A 22,721-nucleotide genomic window follows, 5' to 3' on the forward strand; every position below is an offset into this window, starting at 1 on the left:
TTGTCGTTGAGTTTTTGCGGTTCTGATCATGGTGTTTACGTCATTTCTTAGTCTGTTTCTTTGAATTTTTAGTTCAACCACGTGGGCTTGGAGTTCACTGTTTGAGCTTTTGGAAAGCTTTGTCTGACTTTTATGAAGTTCAGAGCATTTTTTGTCTCTGGTTTTCATAGCGGCCAGTATTTCAGTGTGCATCCATGCCTCAGCGCGATTTTTAACCCTGGTGGTTCTTATGGGTGCCATGTTGTTGAGTATTGCTGTGAATTTGGTTTTGAATCCAAGCCATGTTTCTTCAACCTGTGTACCACTGAGTTCATCTGACCAGTCCAAGCTCCCCAGTTCTAGGTTAAAGGCCTCTCTAGAGTAAGTTTTGAGGTCTCTAGATGTGACTGTTTTGTGACAGCCGGCCTTCTGTTTTAGCTTTTTGTGGGTACAGAAAATCATATAATGATCACTTAACCCGCATGCTATCACCCCTTTATTGGAGATCATTGACTTGTCAGAGGTCAAAATGAGGTCAATGGTGGTTTGTGTCGAATCGCATACCCTTGTGGGTTGGGTGATTAGCTGGCTGAAACCGTGCAGATCAGAAAATCTACTGAAGGCCTTGAAGACGGGTGCTGCTTTACGCAGCATATCCGTGTTCCAGTCCCCAATAAGAATTTGTTCTACCCCCTCCACCCCAGCTAAACACCCATCAAGTGTGTCATAAAAGCCACTCTGTTCTGGTGGTCTATAGATTGTGCCTACTAGTACTGGTTTCGCCCTGTCTAATAAGATTTCAATTCAAACTGTTTCAATTTCATCATGGTTAAGGTCAGTACGGTTGATGTATTTGGTATCCTTGTGTATATACACACAGACGCCACCTCCATACTGGTTCCTATCCCTCCTGACTATTGAGTAGTTTTCAATTTCAATCTCTGTATCCTGTACAGATGAGTCTAATTTTGTTTCTGTGAAACACAATATGTTAGCCTTACCGTTTAAAAACAACTGTTTGATTTCAGCCAGTTTAGGTCTCAGGCTATTTGTATTAAGATGGAATATGTGAAGTCCATTTTTGCTGGTAATCAGATTGATGTCGTCACACTTGAGGTAACTCTGTTCATTTGTGTCCTGTCCTGTGGTGGGGGGGGGGGGGGGGGGGCGTTGTTGCTGTTTGTGCCGTGGGTGGGGAGGGGGGGAGGGGGTGATTCTTTGTCCTTTGCTGGAGTCTGTATTCCTCTGTGTGAAAGCCCGCGATGTGGGGGGGGGGGGGGGGGGGGCTGGTTCTTTACAGATGTGTCTGTTCGTATCTCATAGCGTCCAACTTCACCCCTCTACTGGAGCGCACCAAGCAGGATTTTATCAGATGGTCATCACTTCCTTTATCACTTGTTGGCAGAGTGAACACTGTGAAAATGAACACATTACCAAAATGTCTGTACTTATTTCAAAATATTCCAACCTTTATTCCAAAGTCATTTTTCAAAGCCCTCGACAAGGCAATATCAGATTTTATTTGGAACAAACGCCCAGTCCGAATAAATAAAATGGCCCTCCAGAAGCCTAAATCGCAGGGAGGCTTCGCACTACCCAATTTCTTGGTCTACTATTGGGCTGCAAATATTCACAGCATTCTCTACTGGAGTCACTCCCACTACGGACTCTGTCAGTGGGTACCGGCATGGGTGGACATGGAAAGGACATCTTGTTCTAGAACATCTTTGCAATCCTTAGTCTGCTCTTCGCTCCCAGCCACAACCGCCCAGTATACCAACAACCTCTTAGTACAACACTCCCTCCGGATCTGGTCCCAGTTCAGAAAACACTTTGGTCTCCATGCCATGTCACAGTCGTCACCTGTCCACAAAAACGTCCTTTTCCCTCCCTCTATGGTGGATGAAACCTTCAGCAACTGGTTTAAGAAGGGCATTCTGAACATTTATGATTTGTACCAAGACAGTTCATTTATGTATTTCACACAACTGTCCCTAAAGTTTAACTTACCAATTTTTTTTTTCAGATATCTACAGATACGTGATTTTGTTAAGAGCAAATTTGACCAGTTCCCCCATACACCCCCAAAAACGTTGATCGATCGCATCTTGGAGGTGAAGGTTGTAATCAAAGGCTCAATATCTAAACTATATAACATCATATCCCTATCCCTACCCTCCTCAGTATTGGCTATAAGACAAAACTGGGAGTCCGATCTAAATCATCAATTTACAGACAAAGAATGGGAAAACGCTCTTGCCCGAATACACTCTTCTTCAATATGTGCCCGCCATTCACTGATACAGTTCAAGCTCCTCCACCGTCTATATTGGTCGAAGACTAGACTGGCGAAGATAAATCCTGGCATGGATCCCACATGCGACCGGTGTCACTAAGCCCCTGGCTCACTTATTCATATGTTTTGGCATTGTCCAGTACTGGCCCCTTTCTGGACTTCCATTTTTAAATCTTATTCAGACATATTTTTTATGAATATTGACCCATGCCCTCTTATTGCACTATTTGGCTTGACACCGGAAAACGCTGCAATATCTATTGGGCAATCCAATGCCATGGCCTTTGCCTCACTCATTGCCAGATGCCTCATCCTATTCAACTGGAAGGCAGCCACTCCCCCTTCACACTTACACTGGATGAGGGATGTCATGTCTCTTATAAATATAGAGAAAATCAGATTTACTACACAAGGCCACACGGATATCTTCCACAAAACATGGCAGCCCTTCCTATCTCATTTCAAATCCCATATGACTCCATCCAAACTTGGGACCCCATGACCCCCCTCCTCCCCCTATCTATCTATCTTCATGACACTGCTAGCCCACGCATGGCTGGGGAGATGGCATTGTGGTGGTCTGCTAAGGGTGTTAAATTTACTTTCCATTTTATTTGTTTTACCATCCGGAAATTACGCTACTAAAATGGAGAGTATCACTTATATTATATATTATTATTACGGTATATATATAATTTTTTTTCTTTTTTTTTCTCTTTGTTTTATTTTAATTTTACTTCATTTTTCTTTTGCGTAGCTTTGTCTACCACATCTGTACTTTTGTTTAATTATTTAAATGTCTCTATTTTATCTTTTTTTTTTTTTTTTTACATGTATGTTTGTCGTCGCCCTCACTGGGTGGGATGGGTGGGATTAGGGGATAGGAATGGGGAAGGAAATGGAAGTTGTATAATTTTGATAACTGAAATGTATAAATATGTACTAATTCTTCCAATAAAAAAAAGATAAATCTAAAAAAAAAAAAAAAAAACGACCATCTCCTTGAAACCTCATATGTTTCCTTGCTGCCAAAATAAACAACTCCTTATCTGGAAAGAAATGAGTTATCTCCACCCCTTTCCTGTTTTTTGTCATCTGAAAAAACATTTTCATTGCCCTCAATGAATAGCCCTCATTTTCTGAAGTTGCAGAAGCATCGCTCTCATATTCCTCATCATCATCAACACACATCTCCGACCATGAACTTTCTTGTGTACTCTGTGTACTGCTGAGTTCTTCCGTCACACCTGTCTTCTTAGCTTGAGAGCTTGACAACCCAACTACTTCAATCTTCCTCTTCTGCCTAACAACCTTCATCCCGTCGTCCCCCTCTTCCATGTCAATATCCTCTACTTCCTCCACCCTGACCCCCTCAACTGAGTCCTTTGACCCTGTACCCTCAACAGCTACCGCCACCCCAGTATCACTCCCCTCTTCTGTAATCCTTCCCACCACGACCCCCCCCCCCCTCATTTTCCTCCCCAACACTTGTCCCTTGTATTTCAACAGGTCCACTTGCCACCTCTGTAATCCTTCCCACCACGACCCCCCCCCCTCATTTACATCCCCAACATCTGTCCCTTGTATTTCAAAAGGTCCACTTGCCACCTCTGTAATCCTTCCCACCACGACCCCCCCCCCCACACTTTCATCCCCACCAACTGTCCCTTGTATTTCAACAGTTCCACTCTTCACCTGGCTATTTAACGTGTCCCGGCTGACACAAGCTCCTTCTACCACCGCCCCCCCCCCACACATTTCCATCCCCACCATCCTTTCTTCATACTGCATCTCCAGCCGTACCTACTCCTTCCATCTCCTTATCACTTCTAACTGGTACCATTACCTTCTCAGAAGTCTCCCCACCACCCTCTTCCCCTGTCCCCCCCCCCTCAACCCCTTGAGTCACACCCCAAGCTGCTCTTCCTTTCTTCATTGCACCCTTCCCATCATTTGCCCCCCTGCTTGGCCCCTAGCACGCTAGTCTTTGATGCCCCTCCCCTCCCTTCCACAACCAAAACATCTCATGTTTTGTGTCGTCGCATAAATAATATACTCAAACCCGTCTATTATTAATTTAAAATTAAGATCCAACTCGTCATCACGTTTGTTCATTATAATGAACGTCTGCCTTCTGTGAGAAACCACATGCTGTAATTCAGGTGCTTTAAACCCCGAAGGCATCTTTTTTAAGGGAGATACAATTTTCCCAAACCTGGCGAGTTCCCTCAATATAAGATTGTCGCCCACCAACGGGGGGACATTTGCCAACGTCACCTTTTTTGCCGGTGTTGTGAGCGGCATCACAGACACAAAAGTATAATTTATGACCAACCCGTCCGATATCAGTTGATTTACTTTAATCAAATCATCCACAAAAAAAACGACTCCCCCGTTCATCCTTGCCGCAGACTTAACGGCCGGAGCCCCCACCACCCCCGCAACAGCGAGACTGCATTCTTCCACCGAACACGGAAATGCCGGCGCAACTTTAAAACCATGTCTCCTGGTCAACCTCGCAAAATCCATGCCGCCGCGACAGCAGACAGCTGCCCAAGCGAACACTGACAACGCTACCAGCCCACCATCAACACACAACCAGTCAAATAAACCACCGTCTAATTCACAATTTGACAAACAACATAAAGATAGAAAAAGTTTAGAAAGACTCACGCACACTTCCTCAGACTCTCGCACCACTCCACTCACCACACGCTCCCACCATCCACACGCATGCGCACAGAGAGAGAGAGAGAGAGAGAGAGAGAGAGAGAGAGAGAGAGAGAGAGAGACAAGGGACGACAGCTTGTTCCTACTTAACTAGATACATTGATTGTGTTGAAAATGACACATCCTTGTAGGTCTCTGTTCAACACTCAAAAGGTGCTTCAACATTCCATTACTGGTTAGAATCGCTTCGCTATTATATAAATGGAATGTCTCAAAGGGCGGTTAGCTCGCCAAAAGGATTGTGGCTTTTGCAAAAAAAATATAAATCTGTTTCACTGGAATTGTGTTGCTAGGGGAACAGTTTCCTGTCCACTATTGATATTCAGTGGCGGACTCAGGCTGTTTGAAGGGCAGGGGCGAAAATAAAAAAGGGCACCTACTGCACAACATGGGACCCCATCAGTAAGCAAAAAGCTATGATGCGTCATGTATGGTGAAATAGACTTCATCCTTGATTAAGATTAACATTAGAATAACATAGACAATCCAGATGAATAGTATAACCACACCTCTATGATAAAAACACACAGGGAACAATACACCTTTAATATTTTTATTTCATAAAACAGTTTAATAGTTAAAGTTAATTCGAGTGCCGTTGAGCTTCTTCCTTTCTCTCTCCTCCCCTTCTCTCCTCATGTCCTCTCCTCCTGTACTCCCCATCTCCTCTCATTCTCTCCTCCTGTCCTCTCCTCCCCTTCTTTCCTCCTATACTCCCCTACTCTCCTCCTGGTCCACTCCTTCAATCCTCCTGTCCTCTCCTCTCCTTATCTCCTCCTGTCCTTTACTCTCCTTCTCTCCTCCTGTCCTCTCCTTCTCTCCCCCTCTTTCTATCCCTCCCCCTCCCTATCTTCAGAATAGAGCAACAAAACTCAACAAATCTATCAGAGTGGTGGTCTATGCTGTGCTTCTGAACATGGGCTGGACCAGTGGGATATTTTAATGGCAACAGGAGAGCATCCAAGTTATTTGTTGTTGTGTCACCATCATGCATTATCTGCATTCTCTCTTTCCTCCACTTCTTCATCGTTTCTCTCCATACAATCATCTGCATTTTCTCCTTCCTCCACTTCTTCACCATTTTCCTTGTGAATATCTCCATCTTCATTGTCTGTACTGTCTTCATCTAAGGTGGAGCAAATAATATTAGTTTTATAATAGTAATATAATTGTACTGTATATAATATTTGTACTGTAGCCTACAATGTTATAATTGTATTATAAAATAATATGTCATATAGCACTACCACTAGCCTTCTTGCCTTGATTGGAATAAAAACGGTCTATGGTTGGTCAATTTAAATGTTTAAGACACATTTTTCTGTCCAAAATAAGCATTATTGACCATGTTAGCACCAGATTCTCAGTTATAATCCAAACTATGGCTCTGTGAGACAAGCAGCTTGTACATGTAGCTAGTAGTGAGGACTTACAAATACATGCCTGTATCCTTATCTCCTCCCTTACTATTATTGCTTTGGACCCAATTCTTCAAAGAGAAGCTGCCTCTCGCAGCATTTCTCAGATGCTTTTTAACATTCTTCCGATTTCTCTCTCTCCTTGGCATTCTGTAATCATAGAATATAGGCCAATGCTAAACCCACTTTTAAGTTTACTACCACTCTTAAATTAACTTTAAAAGGCAATCCACACTGAACTTTAAAGTGCTATGGGTATATTTTGTGTAAACTATCCTAAAGTAATGTGTACACTTTATTTCTAAATTGAGAACACAGGTTAGCATTATAGCATATAATCAGCTAAGCAAGGTACCTGTTTAGTTAGCTAGCTACAGTAGTAATAAAGCTAGCCTACACACTAGCCTAGGCTAAAACATACTGCCATCAATAAAAACACTTGCAGTGTACATACATTAGTATTTAGTAATGCATAATTGGTAAAACAAACTCAATCTTTGCAACTTCAAAGAAAGCTTGCTGTATTACCTACCTCACACAGCAGTAATATGCAGGGTTACAGCCATCTGGCATCTGAACATGCAAGAGGGGGTGTGTCTAAAACGTAACCCTCCAGTCACCCTTGTCGCAATTCTCTGCAAATAGCCTTTTTTTCATGTGTGTTTGTGGATAGCGTTGGCTATATTTTATGTATATGCCAGGAAAGTATCTCAGTATCACATCTTTGACTCACGTTACAATAATCCATATTTTTTTTTTTTCAAAAATCACTATTAAGCGTGTGGCATAAAAGTGTCACGCCATCCACTAGGGCTGGGCAATTAATCGAAATAAAATCGCGATCTCGATTCATAGACCTATGCAATCTAATTTCTAAATTATGAAGATTTTTTTTATTAAAAAAGATTAAAAAAAGTTAAGTTAACTTTTTTAAATGATGACGATTCTGACTTGAGTTATTTTGTATGTTACAATAGACTTTTAAGTTTAAGTCAAGCACTTTCATATATGTTATGTTTAAGTTTAAGTCAAGCAATTTGTTATGTTATGTTGTCTGTTTAAGAAAGAGTGCAATCAATTATTTAATTGAAAAAATAAGAATCGTGTGAGAGAATCGTGATCTAAATTCTTAGAGAGAAAAATCGTGATTCACATTTGAGCAAGAATCGCCCAGCCCTACAGTACCATCCACCCTAGTTGCAGAAATTAACAGGTTCTATGACGTTAATGGATTGCTCAGCACCTGTTCTGCACTGTATTTCACTTCGTGCACGAGCACTGAATAAAAAATTCCACCATGTACCTTTACATCCCAACATCCGTCTGACCACACCCCCTTCCGCTTACCTTCATAAGCAGGTGTGTGGTCACCTACTCGCCTCCTTATTCACTTTCACCACAAGGAAGTGCCTTCGGTAGATCCCCACTTGACGAGGTTGTTAGTAGAAGAAAGTTGGAAAACAAGAGATACGTTGACATCATATCTTTATTTTCTCTCTCACTATTTTCGAGAAAATACGGCGATATTGTCTTCGTTACTGGAGTGTCTGGGTCATTCCGACCTTCAACGGTTTTTTCGTATTAGGAGCTCACGCCGCTGACATGCTTCCCAACTACAATCCTCCTTGCTGCGGCTGGATGGGGTAAGACCCTCCAGCAACACAGTTGGACTGTAGGACGCACCGTCTGTTGTGAGAAGCGGTCGTTTCCAGGTTAGGTACGTACTGTTTGCTTGCAAGCTCTGGTTGTTGTTGATGCTATGGGGGTTAGCTAACAATTTATGAAACGCCGACCCCAGGCTAGGGTCCTCTGCTCGGCCTAAAACGGCGGTCGGAGGATCTTGGCCTGACGCCCATGATGGCTAATCTAGTGGCCCACACTAGGTTCTGGTGATCCCAGGATTCTAGAGCGGATGCTTCTCTGTCCCGTGTAGGCCCCATCTTTCACAAATGAAAGTATACCCTAACGAGGAAATGTGGGCATAAGATCTTCTTTATCGGAAGTTCCATGCTCAAAGGGCCCCGTGTATGTCTGGATCACCGTTGACAACTGTGTTCTGACATTTCTTTTTCTTTTCCCTGTTAGGGGAGGGATTGGGACAGCGGCCTGTCTGAAGTGTGGCTTGTTATGTCATTGTATACAGTTCAGGTGATAGCTGCTTAAGCTTGCATGTTAGTTGTGGACTACTGTTTTAGCCAGTCAGCTGTTAGCTGCGGCGTTAGCTCGCTGTGTTTACCAGGCTGGTATACGTTAGCTTGTTGCTATCAGCCGAGTGGCTGTTAGCTTAATGCTACACTGTTGAACGTTTTCTGTGACTATAACATGCCTTAAACACTCTGACTACGACGTCATCTTTGACAGAGGATGTTAGTCGAACCTACCGGGAGCCCGGCCGGCGAGGACTGCGTCAACATGGAGAACCGTAGCGGCTGGGTGGCGCAGCGACGCTGCCCTTGTCGTCAACACAGGAATGCTGTGTTTACCGTCGGTGCCCCGTTAGCCAGACTGCAGTTCGCTTGGCCTGCGCTCACGGTAGGAAGGTCCCGACCAGACCTTAAACGCGTCTTCTTACTTCCCTTCTAAATGTTTTGTAATAACGATGTTTTCCAAAAGGGGTGATGCTGCAATACATTGAGGATACGACGCGTGTTGTGTGTGAATTGTCTTGTCACTGGTATAGCTTCTTCTCCATGCAAATCGGGTTGTTGTTACATGTGTAAAAATGATCTGGTTAGTTGTGTTGAGAACATCATGTGTGTTCATGTACCGTGTACTCACAACTAAGGGGGTTAATTAACCTATAAAGCTATGCTTAGTGACATATGAGTGAAGAATGAATTCTTTTCTCAGCCTGTAATGACAATGAACAGTGTGTTCACATATTAAACAGGGTTACCTATTCAACTGGGTCGTATCAAGGGTAAGGTAGGAGGGGTGTTCCCCCCGGTTCCCTGGGGCTTCCCCACCCTCCTCTCAGACATGTTGTTTACAATATATTGTGTCACTGTGTTTGTGGGGATACGATGTAACCCTTAGCTTAGTTGCTGGGGTTGTGCTAACCGCTTGAGAAACTATATTTTCCTAAAGAAAAGGTTGTTTGGTCGCTTTTCGTGTGTGCTTAGCAAGGCCTGTGGCCGATACTAATCGAGGATTCTGTATTCTCTCGTTATGGAAAACGGCGTTCCTCTGTAGCAGGAGTGTACTTGCCATTTTTTGTTGTGATAAAGGGTTGTGTGTGTCTTGTGATCTACAACTGGGTTAGGTTGGCCACAGAAGCACATGTGTAAGTCTGGTATCGGGGCTCTTAAGGGGGCCCTCTCTATTCTGTGTTTTTTCCTTAGTAAAAATCAGATAGCAGGTTAGCACATGAGCTGTGTGAAGCTGTTAGACACTTCATGTAGCTGACTATGACTGTGTCATGCTCTTTTTTTTGTCATTACATCGTATCATGGGTGTGGGGTCGTAAAGGGGTGAACTGGTAATCCTTTCCTCCCCTTTTGATGGGCAGGGGTTAAAACCTCCTGTCCTTCAAGGTTCCTGTCACGTTGCTGTTCGGCACGTTACAGGGTAAGAGGGGGGGGGGGGGGAGGGAGTTTCCTGGTCCCACGCCCTGGAAAATTGGGCATGTGCACCGCAGAAATTCCCCCGCCATAGAGTACGTCACTGTGTGCGTCTCTGTTGGTAAGACTTCCGTGAGTTGTTCAGGTCCATATGATGGATCTGTTTCAGGGAGTGGTCAGGGCTCCTCCTCACGAGGCTCCTACTCGGGCCTTCTGTGAGTTAGGACTCTCCTTCCCTGTGAGGGAGCCTCCTCAGAGTTCAGAGCCTCCTCCTCAGATTGTCAAGGTGAGTAGAACTTCAAAAAGGAGTCCTGCTCTATTGTGTGTGTATTCGATTCAATTCGATTATTGAGTGTGTATTGGTTCAGTGCCTCCTCCTCGGAGAGCCCTAACCCTAATTTTACATAGCTCAATGTTGCAATATATTCTTTTCAATCTATACAGCTCGCGTGGGAAGTCTCTCTGGGGATTTCCGTCTCCTCCCTATGGGAGGGTGGTGGGATGTAAAAATGTAAACAATTTTTACCCTCAGCTGCGTCACGAGGGATTCATGTCGGTCTGTGTTCTTTCTTTTTTGAATAAAAAGAGGAAGGTACATGAAGCACGACGGCTCCGTGTCGTTCTCCCAGGCGACTTGGAGGAACAATGTTTGGTGTCTTGCTGGACTATCCATTGATGTGTTTGGGTCTCGACGCATACATAGTGCTGGCTCGGTGTGTTTCTGTTAAAGAATCACACAGGGGCTAAGTGCGCCTTGGTTGCTTGTTAAAACAGCGTTTTTATAGTTTCAAGTTTCTTTAATAGTTGTCATACAGAAGTACAGAATACTTTCATACAAAATGCTTCTTACTGTTACGCTCCAGAGACTGTGCTAGACAAGATAGTATCAAATCAAATATCAAATAACATAGTATAGTAATTTAGAAGTAGAAAATGAGGTCACAGTGTTCAGTATAGACATATGTACAATGTTCGATGCAGAATAGACGTAACTGAGTTACCATATAATATACAATACTATGCAGTGTACTAATGTACAGTACTATATAGTGCAAAGCAGAAATGGGATGAGGTACAATTTAGGTACAATTTACAGTAAGGTGTACGAGTTGTAGTGCAATCCTTCATCAATAAATATAAAGTGTGGGGAGTGGGTGCTACAGTGTGTTTGTTTAAAGTGGGTGTGTGCTATAAAGTGTGTGGAGTGGGTGCTACAGTGTGTTTGTTTAAAGTGAGTGTGTGCGTGTGGATGTGTGTGCTATGTGCGTTTGATGGTTGTTGTTGTGTAGTGTTGTTCATTGTTCATTTAGCAGCCTGATGGCCTGGGGATAGAAGCTTCTTCTGAGTCTTTCTGTGCTCGCCTTGAGACTCCGGTATCGCTTGCCTGACCGCAGCAGTTCAAAGAGGCAGTTGTTCGGGTGACTGGAGTCTTTAATGATTCTCTTAGCCTTGCCCTTGCAACGCTTGTTGTAAATGTTCTGGAGGGTGGGGAGCCCCCCTCCAATTGTGCGTTCGGCTGAACGTGTCACTCTTTGTAGTCTGCTTCGGTCTTGTGCAGTGCTATTCCCAAACCAGGAGGTGATGTTGCCAGTCAAGATGCTCTCTATTGTACATGAGTAGAAGTTCTTAAGGATCTTCTGACTGACTTGGAACTTTCTTAGGCGCCTGAGGAAGTAGAGGCGTTGTCGTGCCTTCTTCACAACACTGTCAATGTGTGTGGTCCATGTCAAGTCCTCGGATATGTAGGCTCCGAGGTACTTAAAGCTGTTGACTCTCTCAACCGGTGCCCCGTCGATGCTGAGGGGGCTGTAGTCCTTGACCCCCGACCTCCTGAAGTCCACAATCATCTCCTTTGTTTTGCTGACGTTCAGGGCAACTGGGATGGAGTTTTGTCTCTTCCGAGCGCCAGTTTACTAGGTTGTCTCGATGAATTCTCGTTCATATCTGGGGGATGTTAACGGAATAGATCAGAACATAGGTAGAGGGGTCTCACGCCCTTGGGGTGGGCCACTGAGCACGGTCTAAATGGGGACCGTCTGGGTGGCGCCCTCTTTTCATGTTTTAGATCGACACGCATACCTACCCCCTCTTCTGGAGTGGGCATGTCGGCGTGGTTAGGACACGGGACTGGTCTGGTCGCGCTGGTCCAGGTCAGTTAACCCGTTGTCCGCCGGGGATGCAGATCTGCTGTTCTGGTACCCTGAGGGACTTGTGCTTTTTTCGGGGGGAAAAATGCCGGGTCGGTCCGGGTGTCACAGGGTTAGGCGCTATGGAAACCCTTTGTTGGGTACATATTGTACTCTGCACTATCGTAATGGCTTACGGCCATGCCAACCTGTACATGCCTGATCTCGTCCGATCTCGGACGCTACGCAGGTTCGGTCCTGGTTAGTACTTGGTTGGGAGATCGCCTGGGAATACCAAGTGCGGTGTGCTTAGGGCTGGTTCTCCATTTTTTTCGCTCCTCTCTCACGCGTGGCGAAGAGGGGGCTGTTGGGGTGGTCTTGGACCTCCTCTGGTAACCCTGTGCTTCCCGCGCCGCCGGGCCCGGTCCGAAGTAAAGTTTCGTTGATACCGTAGGCCTGGGATAACCCTTTTTTGAAAACTGAAACACTTGTACTGCGGTATAGCCAGTGTATGCCTGCAGGTGTGTTTTGGAGTTTTTTCTTGAGGGGTTATAGGACCAACCACCGTCGGTACCAAGAGGGTGGTTGATTCCCTGGTGTGTTGGAGCAGTGTCAACTCCCGGGTTACCCGGTTGAGTGTGCCCCTGCACGTTCATGACGTCTGCCAATCATGTCAGCCTTCTCTGCCTCGACCCCTCTGGGTGGTTTTTTTTAATGGAGGCTTTGTCATGCAACAACGCCAGCATACGCCCCTTCCGCCGGGGGGGCTGTTTTCAGCTAACTCCTTTGGCGCCTGTCTCGTCCACAGTGCTCCAGGCTCAGGTTACAGCCTGTTGCCTGGTTTCCCCGGTGCGCTACCTGCTTCCGTTGGTTAACCTTTTTGTGTGCTTACGGCCATGCTGACTGCCTGTTCTGCAGGGTCAGTGTGCCAGGCGGTGTGCTATTGGGGGGAAAGGGCCCGCTCTTGGAGGGGCCTTATCTGAATACGCTGGCGATGTGGGGGGCGGTGTCACTAAGTGACCACCTGGTGGGGTCTTGATGCCTGGCGTCATTGACCTCTCCGGGCCCCCGTTTTCCAGGGGATCCAGTCCCTTCAGTGGGTCTGGGTCTTCCTTCGCGCTCCGCTGCTACGGCCTTGCCACGGGGTTGGGTTTGCTCTTAACCCTGTGATTTCTGGGGGCAGTAACGAGGTTGTTCCCTCGTTCGTTCCCGGGTGGCATGCGGGTTGTGCGTGTGTGTAGTCGTGGGGTCAAGCCACGGTCTGCTCACCCTGTGCGTTGGGTTGCTTGAGTGCCTCTTCGCACGGTCGGATCCGTCGCCCTCCCGTGAACCTCCAATAGGGGGGGTATCCTCCATTAGGGAGGGTCGGGGGGGCTCGGTCCTCCCCGGTCTGATGGTTGTGGGGGGCCTAAGCGGGGTACATTGGTCGGGCTATGGCTCCCGCTCAGCCCCTGTTGCAGAACAGGTGCTGAGCAATCCATTAACGTCATAGAACGGAAGGTTATGTATATAACCTAGTTCTATGAGTTAAATGGTGCGCTCAGCACCTGGACGCCGCTGCGGCCCTTGATCTCGCCTTGTGGTGGAAGTTTGGGAAGGAGGCGAGTAGGTGACCACACACCTGCTTATGAAGGTAAGCGGAAGGTGAAGTACAGTGCAGAACAGGTGCTGAGCGCACCATTCAACTCATAGAACTAGGTTATATACATAACCTTCCGTTAATGCATGCGTGCGTGCGTGTGTGTGTGTCTGGCTTTGACCCCAGCCTGGCTGACTATTCTGCCCAGAGACCCAGATGCAGGTGCAGATGCAAGTTTCAAGTTTGTTTATTTGTACCTGAAGTGAAACAAAACCCCCCACACTAAGCACTCCCTGGGCCATGCTCTAGGGCAGGGGTCAGCAACCTTTACTATCAAAAGAGCCATTCCCCCCCCCCCCCCCCTCCCACAAACAAAAATGCATCTGGAGCCGCAAAACCAATTTACCCTTAAAATGAAGATAACAGTGTATAACGTTTTATATATAGTTATCCCCAAGCATACCCCATATTTAGAATAAATGTTCACGTTTAACCATTAGAGGGGCACCAATAGGGCATGTCCTCTAATTTTCTCCACTCATAAGGGCACTTTTGCGTGACATTATTTAACCGTCGGGGCACATGGTCAAGTTTAGACCATTGGAAGGGCACCAATGGGCACGTCCTCTCATTTTCAACACTCAAAAAGGGCATTTTAGCGCGATGTTTTCAACTGTGGGGGCACATGGTCACATTTAACCATTAGAGGGGCACCAATAGGGCACGTCCTCTAATTTCTTTCACTCAAAAGGGCACTTTTGCGTGATATTATTTAACCGTGGGGCACATGGTCAAGTTTAGACCATTGGAAGAGCACCAATAGGGCACACCTTCTAATTTTTCGCCAATCAAAAGGGCACTTTAGCGCGCGTTTTTCAACCATGGGGGCACCAATAGGGCACGTCCTCTCATTTCTTTCACTCAAAAGGGCACTTTTGCGTGATATTATTTAACCGTGGGGCACATGGTCAAGTTTAGACCATTGGAAGAGCACCAATAGGGCACACCTTCTAATTTTTCGCCACTCAAAAGGGCACTTTAGTGTGCATTTTTCAACCGTGGGGGCACCAATAGGGCACATCCTCTAATTTCTTTTACTCAAAAGGGCACTTTAGCGCGCGTTTTTCAACCGTGGGGGCACCAATAGGGGGGAGCATGTCTATGTTCCCCGGGTCCTATGTTTCCCGGGTTCTATGTTCCCCGCTTTGATTGATTGATTGAACATTTTAGACCACCAGCCCTGATTCCAAACTCTAACCTTAACCAGTTCGAAACAAGGCGGACATTAATAATTAATAAAATAATAAAAATTTATAAAATTTTCAATCTATTAATCAATCAAGCGGGGAACATAGGACCCGGGGAACATAGGGATGAACCCCAATAGGGCACATCCTCTAATTTCTTTCACTCAAAAGGGCACTTAAGTGCGTGTTTTTCAACCGTGGGGGCACCAATAGGGCACATCCTCTAATTTCTTTCACTCAAAAGGGCACTTTAGCGCGCGTTTTTCAACCGTGGGGGCACCAATAGGGCACATCCTCTAATTTCTTTCACTCAAAAGGGCACTTAAGTGCGCGTTTTTCAACCGTGGGGGCACCAATAGGGCACATCGTCTAATTTCTTTCACTCAAAAGGGCACTTTAGTGTGCGTTTTTCAACCGTGGGGGCACCAATAGGGCACATCCTCTAATTTCTTTCACTCAAAAGGGCACTTAAACGCGCGTTTTTCGACTGTGGGGGCACCAATAGGGCACATCCTCTAATTTCTTTCACTCAAAAGGGCACTTTAGCGCGCGTTTTTCAACCGTGGGGGCACCAATAGGGCACATCCTCTAATTTCTTTCACTCAAAAGGGCACTTAAGCGCGCGTTTTTCGACCGTGGGGGCACCAGGGGGTGCGGTCGAAGTCCGCCAGTGTTGATTTTAGCAAACACTGTAACAGGAAGTAAACATGCGTCCATGTTTATGTTGTCAAATTGAAACCGTCTATTGAAACTGTTTGGTACATTAGAATACAAATCTTGGATATGATGTTACATAATGTTATACAATCAAATTAAGTGAAAGGAAGATTGTCCTAATTTGGCAATTTACAAAGTTAATTTCAACGCAGTTCTTGTTGTCTTCATTGCGATAAGGCCTGTACAAAAGCTACTGGGTAATCAAATAAAAGAATATGTTCTTTTTGTAGATACAAGGTTTTCCTCCTACAGCAGCAGTATGTTGCAGTAGAGCGAGCTCTGCATCCCGAGAGGGACGCCACCAGACTGAGGAAGCGCCAATCAATTAGCAATTGGCTCTCCTCTTCTCTGATTGATACTGTCATTAATATTTAACCGTCTCGAAGATACTGTTCTTTACATCCTCTATCTATTTTCTGTCTCTAGTCCAGGGATTAAAGTGCGATGGATGCTCCAGTTATGGCACCTCTACATCGATGGCTGTCCATTTGAAATGATTGGTTGAGAAATAAAAATTCACCACGTCCCTGTTGCCAATGTCAATTGGCATAATGCTATTGGCTGTAAATGTGAAATGCTTATCATTGATCTCATTTTCTCAAAGTGGGCTATTGGTACATTAATGGGCAATTGGCACACATTTAACGGCAAATAAAACTAGCAAATTAATTGGTGATTCTGCGTAAACTCTCAAATCTAAAAGCCAATGTGGGAATGCATAGAAAAGCCATTTCTCAAGAATTAGCAACATGCAGCAAAACATTTGCAATCTATGTTGTAATGTATTTTCAGTCTGTAATTTGATTGTTTACCTTTTTATAGATGTACAATAAATAGAGTGATGCAAAATGTAAAATTTTCATCTGCAAATCAAACTCTCAAAAAAGAGTGATTATGTCCACCTTTATGGTCAAAGAAACTCTGGCTTTATTAAAGATGTAGTTAATATTCCTTTATTTTCTATCACTGAGAATAGCTGTCAGTAATCGCAATAAACACATCTCTAGAGTGCAACCGACCACAAAAACAGCCATCAAACAATGTTCCCTCTGTATATGTAAGCTAGTGATACAAGAGAGTCAAGAGTTTTTTATTTGTCACGGCATACAGAGCATACAGTGAAATGCGGGTGGTCATGCCCGCAGCGATTGTGCAATAATACAAGTAATAAGAATAAGACATAACAGGTATAATGTACATAAAGTTTAAAATGCATGGTAAAGACATGCTAAGGTCCTGCGATAGTGCAATACAGTGTTAAGCTACAGATGAGGCACTGGGTCTTATGTACACTATACTATACAATATACAGTTATACTATATATCCTTATTCTATCTTGCTATATCCATCTATTTCTATACAAGAACCACTCCCGTTTTTTTTTTTTTTTTTTTTTATAAAGTAAAGTGACCTTTTCATTTTGTAAAGTGACTGTTTGGTGTGAGCGTGTGCAGCATGTGTGTGTGTGTGTGTGTGTGTGTGTGTGTTCATGCTAAAGTGACTGTTAGTGTGTGAGTGTATACAGTCATAGACGCCTACGTAATAGAGCAGACGATGCACGTGCTCCAGGACTATTGAACTTGGGGGAGCAAACTTGTCTCTTTGCTCCCTCACTTTTTGATCATATGATATATCCCCCGGACCCCCCCCAATATATAAATATTATCTAACCATAACTACGTAATTTCAATCAAATTAATAATACGCAATGACACTTAATAGCAAGTTTTTAAGTTTCCAAAGATTGTGTGACCCCCCACTTTAATGGTTTGATCCAGTGCCCACGGGCCACGGTTCGTCGGCATGACGTATACGACATGTTGGGGGAGGCGGCTTTTTCGAAAGCCCTTGGAAAATTCAGGCTGGATATTGGATAACATTGTGAGGATTATTCTTCGGCGTTTACATCAAAATGGAGCAAATCATCACGTAAGTCGAACACTGTGACTGTATAATAAATGCGCAAACAGATTGAAACTGAATATTTCTCGTATGGTGAGCCTCGGCGCTGCACCGAGTGAATCCAGAGATACGGGATGGTGCGCACTGCGCAGGCGCTGTGATCACCCAACGGCGGAAATAATGCCGCTTTGAGCCGTTTATAAAAAAATATAAAAAATATTTATTAGCAACGCCGAGCTTTCAAACCATCCCGTATCTCTGTGCGAACCCCTCGTGCAACTGTGAGCACCTTTGTAATGTCTCTGTGATACTTGTATAACGAACGGTTCGGCCAGAACCAGTCCTTCATGATAAATCTAGGTTGGTTTCCCATTGAGGAGCAAGTGACTGTGGATTCACTCGGTGCTGAGCAGTCACGAAAGGGGCTAGTATGGACCCTGATGTAAACAAGACAAACGTCTTTCTCTGGTCTGCATCCCCTTAACAATTGTGTGTATTGAGCCGTACTGTATTGTACCCATTCTGCAATCTGTTAAATAAAGTTTTCATTTATTCATTCATTCAGCCGCCGCGCTCACTGGGGCTATTGATAGCGTCAATTAGTTGTTGTTGTTGTTTTGTACTGCCGCTGCGGATGAGAACGGGGCCGGAGGGGCTTTGGGAGGATGGGAAAGTTATTATTATTATTATAATAGTAATTGGCTATCATACGTGCCTAGCTAGCGTTAGCTAAAAGAGCCCTCGCAGTGAAGTTATTATTATTATAGCTATCATACTGCAATATAAACTGAGTTTTATAGTGAAAAGAGCAGCTTTATTTTGGTCAAGATTGAAGGCTCTATATTGCAGGAAATTGCACATACAGGTGTTCATTAAATGTAAAAAAAATCTACCGTGGAGGGGGTCGTGCCGGACCCCCTCCAAACCACACATTGCAAAAAAAAAAGTAAAAAAAAAAAAAAAGTAAAAAAAAAAGAATAAAAAAAAGAAAATTGCACCCCCACTTTCAACTATAACTAGGCGGCCATGTATACAGTATGTATGTTGTGTGTGTGCTCATGTGTGCTTGTGTGTGGAGAGTTCAGTGTTCAAGACTCTGATGGCCTGGGGGTCTCTCTGTCCTAGTTGCTGGTGTGCGCACGCGTTTGCCTGACCGCAGCAGCTTGAACAGGCTGTTGTTGGGGTGGTGAGGGTCTTTCATTATTCTGCAGGCTCAGGATTTGCACCTCTTGTTATATAAGTCCTGCAGGGGTGGTAGTGCAATACCCGTAGTACGCTCAGCTGAAGGACTGGAGTATCTTCCCCGATACTCTGAACTTCCTTAACTGTCTCAGGTGGTAGAGGCGCTGCTTCGCCTTTTTTTACGACTGAGTCTGTGTGTTATCCATGTCAGATCCTTTGAGATGTGGACCCCCAGGTACTTAAAGCTGCTCACCCTGTCCACGGTAGCCCCGTTTATCCACAGTGGTGTGTCCGTGTCCTGCTGTGTTCTCCTAAAATCCACAATCAGCTCCTTGGTTTTACCAATGTTCAGGAGCAGGCTGTTGTCCACCCATTTTATGAACTGAACTAGGGATGTCCGATATTATCGGCCTACCGATATTATCGGCCGATATTGGCATTAAAATGTAATATCGGAAATTATCGGTATCGGTTCTCAAAAAAAAAAAAAAATGTGTTTACATTTATTTAACCTTTATTTACCCAGGCAAGCAAGTAAGAACAAATTCTTATTTAATTTTTTGTGAAAAGTATGCATAATGTTGTGTTTTTTGGGGGGGAAACCCTGCATATATCGGTATCGGTTGATATCGGTATCGGAAATTAAGAGTTGGACAATATCGGTATATCGGATATCGGTAAAAAAGCCAATATTGAACATCCCTAAACTGAACCCTTGCACTGAAGAACCATGTAAGTCTGTTTTGACATGTTTTGAATAGATAATATATTTCCATATATATTTTAAAATGTGTGAATGTGATATATCACCCGAACATACTCTATTGTCTTTAACTATGAACGAACACAATACTCCACTAACTTACCATCTTTAGATAATAAAGTTTTGTTCCTCTTAAAACGTCAAACTGACGTATATGGTTCTTCATCTGAGGTATACTTATGTTCCTGTGCCCCAGGACACTTCAGTCTGTATTTGTGAACACGCACCACTCTCTCCTAAAGCTAGCAATCAGAGAGAGAACCCTCCAACTGGTCATGTCACTGGTATCTAAATCTGGGGCTGCTCCAATGAACGGGACTCTGACTTTATGAGGCCTTCAAATGTTTTCAGAGGAGGGGCGGCTACGTGGTGCAGTGGGCAAGGCGCTCACCACGAATACTGGAGACGCTGGGTTCTCCTGTTCGAGCCCAGCGCTCCACATTGCTTTCAGTTTAGCTGGTCGTCCGTACTAATACACATTGGCAGTATTAGGGGGTGGGAAACTGATCGGTGGGGATCGGGCGTTGTGGACAGCGACTCCTACAGGTCGGTTGGTGCGCCTGCGCAGTAGAATCAGGAAGCGATGGGGGCGGCGCCCCTTCAAAGCGCAAACCCCTGACGCTGAAAGATCGCGCCACGCAGGTGAAAAGATGCGACTGCTGTTACCTCGAGTATCGGAGGGGACTCGTGCTATGTATGACTTAGTCCACATTGCAGCCGGCTTGTGGGAGGCAAGAAACAACGTTCGAGACAGGGGAGGGTTGAATTGGATGATACGAAATTGGGATGGGAGAAAAATAGAAAATGGGAGAAAAGTGGATTAAAAAAAAAAAAAATCAGAGGAGCCGTTTGATACATCATAAGTAACTTACTGAAATAAATCCACATCATCATGAAATCTGTTGCAGTTGGAGGAACTTGCCCTTATTTTTGTGTTTGGAAACCTTGTGTGCTGCCTGTCTGAAGCAGCCCGTTTTACTAGGAAACCCATCCAGAACTCTAACCACGGGACTCTGTAAGTAAGTAAGCTAATGGTTATAATGTCGATTACACTATTGGCAAGAATGTCATACCACAAACTATCCTTTTTAGTTTATGGACCATCTAAACCTGTACCATTCCGGCTTTGAGATACTGGTGAGCATTAACAAAAATTAAGCATGGCTTTGAAAGGTCACATGCTTCATGCCTACACTGAGATCCACAAACGTAGGAAATGGAAACCTTTTCTGCCTCCAGTATCTCAAAAACTCAAAACACTGCAAGTGCCTGAATAGACTGAAAATAACCTGGTTTGTCACAATAATGACACAAGCATCTTAAAATGTGAACTTTCATCCAGAGTAAATCTTCCCCGCACCAGTCATTCTACGCAGAAAATGCAGAAGATGCAAGTTCAGTGACCTTTTCTTGTCCAATTTTACTAAGAATGAATTACCACATAGAATGAATGACCACATTTATACCTCACTTTCCTAGTCATGAGACACAAATCACTTTACAATGTAGAGGGTAAATTGCCTCCTCCACCACCACATTGGGACGGCTACAGCTGCCATAAACCGGTGCAGCACACACAATAGCTGAGAGGCTCTGGCGACGAGGATTGATATCAGCCACTTAAGGAGAGGGATGATTAGGTGGCCTTGGTGTTAGACCTGACTGGGACTCTCGCCAGCAAACGTTGGGGAACCCACTCACTTTTTACAATAGATACACAGAGTTCTTTAGTGACTGCAGTGATCCCATTTAACAACTCATCCATAATTTCCAACCTACAACTCTTGTTGTGTAGACGTACTTGATGTGGTGGGCGCTAACGTTACATTTGAAGTATGTGTTTGTTCCTAATGTGTGCTCAGTATATTGCGGTATGTGATGATGACACGACACACAAGGGTAATAATTATTTGTATTTTCAGGCTGTAACGTTAGCGCCCACCACATCAAGTACGTCTAGTCGTCTACACAACAAGAGTTGTAGGTTGGAAATGATGGAATAGATTTACCAACAAAAGAGGTGTTTAGCCTGCTCATACCTTAATAAAAGTGTGGGGCAGCATGAATAACTTGGCTCTGCTAATATATAGTGCTTCCATTCAAACAGACGGCAACAAACGTGAAGTCAAGTATCACTCGCGTGAGACTTCCGTCTACACCCTGGCCAGGGTACTCCTGGGTCCTAGTGCCCACCCTTGTTAATATGTCATGCATGTATTTTATATGTTAATAAAATTGCATTTATCTATAGTCCTAATTCTGTCACTGTTTGATGTCACAAAGAAGGGTGTTGAAAAACAGGTGATGAAAAAGTAAACAAATAATTAACTGTATTAGACATTTGTTAACACATTCCCTGCCATGGTTATATCCATCAATGTAGCCTCACTGCCACCACTCTAAGCCTATGGAGATGTTCACCTTCTTTGCAGGGCTATAACTTTTTAAATTGTATTGCTAAATTGACATTACTATGGCCCATTCAACATCGATTATCTATCGTTCAGGATGTAGGAACGTTATACTTTTTCATTCATAGATTCTTCCAAAAATACCTTCTAGAATATAAGTATGTTTTTATCGTTTTCTGCAGTAATTCATAGAACGTGAGTTATAGGCATAAACGCATATATAGATTATCAACTGCCGTTTATTCCCGATACACGCTATATAAAAAAATTCAACTGTATTATGATCCTATACGTTATGCTTCATCATGCGCGGATGAAAGGGGGGGGGGGTCGTTTATAATTCCGTGATCGTCAGTAAATGCTTTATGTAGTATGGGTGATATATTGATCAGATCGGTTTGCAGTGAAAAGAATAAACAATTGGGCTGAAAATAGCGTCAGTGTCCTCTTACCGTGCGTCAATGAGACTGGCGGTGAAAGATCCCAGGTATAGGACGTCGATCGCCTAGGTCCATTTCCGGTTTGTATGTCGCAATAAACGCCGAAATCATATAGATTATTAAGTTTATAAAGCGATCGATATGTACATAATGTCTGTCGGGAGCAACAATGTCTGACGGCCGGATGAATTTAATCGACGGACATCGGCCATATCCTGTTTACCAGTGTAACTCGCCCGACCATCCACCAGGCGGCGGTATTGAGCCGTAGTTTTTTTGAGCCGTAGGGTCCAGCTGCAGCGCCGGAGGTGTATATATGAATTATGAATGCCATGGCGAAAAAATGAAATATTGATCTCAATATCGCTGT

This window comes from Notolepis coatsorum (genome assembly GCF_963971535.1).
Source record: "Notolepis coatsorum genome assembly, chromosome: 13".
Taxonomy (NCBI): domain Eukaryota; kingdom Metazoa; phylum Chordata; class Actinopteri; order Aulopiformes; family Paralepididae; genus Notolepis; species Notolepis coatsorum.